Source organism: Etheostoma spectabile, chromosome 24 (genome assembly GCF_008692095.1).
Source record: "Etheostoma spectabile isolate EspeVRDwgs_2016 chromosome 24, UIUC_Espe_1.0, whole genome shotgun sequence".
NCBI lineage: Eukaryota > Metazoa > Chordata > Actinopteri > Perciformes > Percidae > Etheostoma > Etheostoma spectabile.
Window position 1 is genome coordinate 7,147,245 of NC_045756.1, and position 2,941 is coordinate 7,150,185.

At 40.4% G+C, this 2,941-nt stretch overlaps 1 protein-coding gene and 1 long non-coding RNA gene across 2 annotated transcripts in view; both read right to left on the reverse strand.

Moving 5' to 3' along the window:
* LOC116674034 (gastrula zinc finger protein XlCGF57.1) overlaps positions 1 to 2,941 on the reverse strand; it is a 138,681-nt gene that overhangs the window by 43,557 nt on the left and 92,183 nt on the right. The gene's annotated exons all lie outside the window — the stretch shown is intronic.
* LOC116674072 (uncharacterized) lies at positions 294 to 1,887 on the reverse strand. The gene is made up of 5 exons (XR_004327947.1): positions 1,731 to 1,887; positions 1,443 to 1,555; positions 1,166 to 1,324; positions 917 to 1,089; positions 294 to 384 (listed from the first exon to the last, which is right to left on the reverse strand). It is a non-coding gene; the product is annotated as an uncharacterized LOC116674072 (long non-coding RNA).

Genomic DNA, 2,941 nt, shown 5'->3' on the forward strand with positions numbered 1-2,941 from the left:
TTTCATAAATACCCTTAGTTACATCATTTATAGCCACCGTGTGCAGTATTTGAAACTTGAAAAGTGGTAGTATCAAAAAAATGACACACAGGTTTGTGACAACTGTGAATCATCAACAACAACAAAATTGACAAATAATTACACGTCAGTTCTTGTTTTTCTAATTGCTGCGACGCTGACTTACCGCCATGTCAAAGACGTGTCGGGCATCTGCGATGGCCTGTTTGAAAGAGCCTCCGGTGACACGCACTCTGCCTTGTGAAACTGAAGCCCGATATCTCGAAGCCCGCTCTCCAGCTGCCGACTGACGCCAGTTGGGCTCCGAACTTGGAACTGAGTTGTATCAGCGATTCGGAGTCATCCACTGCGATGCGGAGTACCAGTCTAGAAAGGGATCCAAAAACTTAATTAATGCTCCTAAATGGTAACTAACTATTGGGAAAAACTATCTTTGACAATGGTCCAGTAATAAGCGAGATCGCTGCAGTCAGCAGTGGAGAAACAAGCTACAATGTAAGCTAATAGGACACACTTCATTTAAAGTCGAGAGCAACAAAATATAACTGTGAAAAGCCATTTTGGGTCATCTTTCCACTTTTCCAACCACCACTACTCTAGTTTTGGTTGAAATAAACACACAGTTTACCGATTTACATGTGAAAATATGGTGGTTCTATACACGCTTTTTTACAATGGAGTCTGGTGGGGTAAACAGAAAGGTTTCAAAGAGTTTTTAAAGGCCTTTCTCAGAAGGGATGGTTGACCATATTGTTGTCAGACACCTAGAATATTAATCTAAACCTGTCAGCAGCAAAATGAGCACTTTGTGAAGGTAAATACACAATTGTTCTATTAACTTACATTGTAGCTTTACACTCTATGTAGTAAGTAAAAGTATCAGTTGTCGTTCACCTACTTGGCTTTGGGGTGACAGAGAGACATTTTCAGGAGTTCATCCTCACTATCAAAAGTCATCACGTCTACTCCATGAGCACAGGCGTATTTGATGTGCGACATTGGTTTGGTTGTATGTGCGAAAATTATTTTATCGGGTGTCACTCCGAGGGACAGGGCCATCTGGATCTCGGCCTGTGTTTGACAGTGAGAACATAACAACGAAACAAGACACGCGAGTTATTTGCTTTTTTAAATTCTTCAATCGTACCTTGCTGAACAGTCCAAGCCTGTGTCCAGAGCCGCATCATCCTCAAACTACCGCTGTTGTTGCACTTCACCGCATAGAAAGGCTTGACTCAGAGTAGTTGGTGAGCCATCGAGGTGCCTCTGTACACGCTGTCTAGATCTGCCACATAGAACCATTGTCCTAAATGAACAAAGTTCACATTATGAAGTGAAAAGAATCTTGACGATCCAACAATACTTTTACACACAGAAATTCATACTTCGTAAAGATTTAGGGACACGATGTCCCGGATACTTACCACAAAGCCCAGCTCTTTTATTTTACTGTCTATGACGTCTTTAATGGTCCTTCCGTTGTCCAAAATGTCAATGTCACAATTCTCAAGGGACAAATCGCTGTTTTGCATTGTTCCTGCAAGGGATAACAAGCAAAGTCAAAGCATTGAGTTATTATTAATGTAAGCCTGGATCCCATTCCTAATTGGCAATGTCCGTCTTTGTCCATAGCCATTTGTCTAGATCATGCCATGCTAATGTAGTCAACTGTAGGCCCATATGAGTAAGACCAAAGAGTTTTTTCATCTTACCACGGTCCATGCTCCTCAATATGTCATAACCCTTAAAATATCAAAATAGTATGTGCTCTTGCAGCCTTTCTACGAAGCATGAAAACTGGATGTGAGTTTGACAGCAAGTCCAGCCAACACTCATGAGGACATGTAGATTTTGTTTGGCCAGTCTTGGCATAACCCCTCCCACCACTTTAAAACCAACAAAGAATAAAGACAAACAGAACAAGTTTTAAGCAGTCTGCCAGGGGCATGAGTTCTAACAGCACGTATGTGGTATTAGGGATATCAATGAGATGAACATGCCCTGCGGGGGGGGGACACACCCAAAACACTACTTACTCCTTCAACAAGTTGATTTTTTCCCGATGGCTGTTCTCAAATTGATGCCATTCATCCAGAAAGTTGATACTGCTCTGTTCTGTATGCAACTCTGTTTAGTTGTTTTTTCTCCTCATATTGTAGTTTATTGGTAGCATAGACATTTTTTGGGGGTTTTCTATATCCACATCCTTTTTGATATTCATTCCTCTTTCTGTGGTTTGAAGATCTCCAAAAACTGGATCTGACAAAATCTTGACTTGGTGTTCCACAAATTGCACAAATTGCAACAACTTGCATGTGACGCACATTGTTATTTTATTTTATAAGGAAGTTTTGAATTGACAACTTTGCAGACATGTCAAGTTCTCGCATGTCCTGCAAATCAGACATTGCGTTGACATTGCATCCACGCAGGAATAAGGCGGAATTCTGGAGTAAAGACCCATTTTCAGCCTTAACAACAGGCCAGTTGAGCACCTTTTTAATATAAGCTGCTGTAGTTTTTGTTTCATTGCCAAAGTGGTCTTGTTGGAGAGCTTTGGCTGCTTCCAAACCTCCTTCAGGACTTGTGTAAACAGCTTTGCACAAGGTTCCTTGGACGCCCTCTAGTGTATCTCTCTCAAAAATACATGCAGTCCCCTTCAGTAGGAGTTTTCTGTGTGTAAAGGCTTGCATGAAAACTTGAAACTTTGTCATAGTATAGTATGTTGAAAAAGCATGTATAGAAGGTTGGAATAAACATAAAAAATCATAGTAGGTTATAGTATAGTATGTCGAAAAACTTAATAGCATAGTATGTCAAGAAACGCATAAAACAAGTCACGGTATAGTATGTTGAAAAAAGTGGGAAAAAGTCATACTATGTCAAAAAACGTCATAGCATAGGATGTTGAAAAAAGTCATAT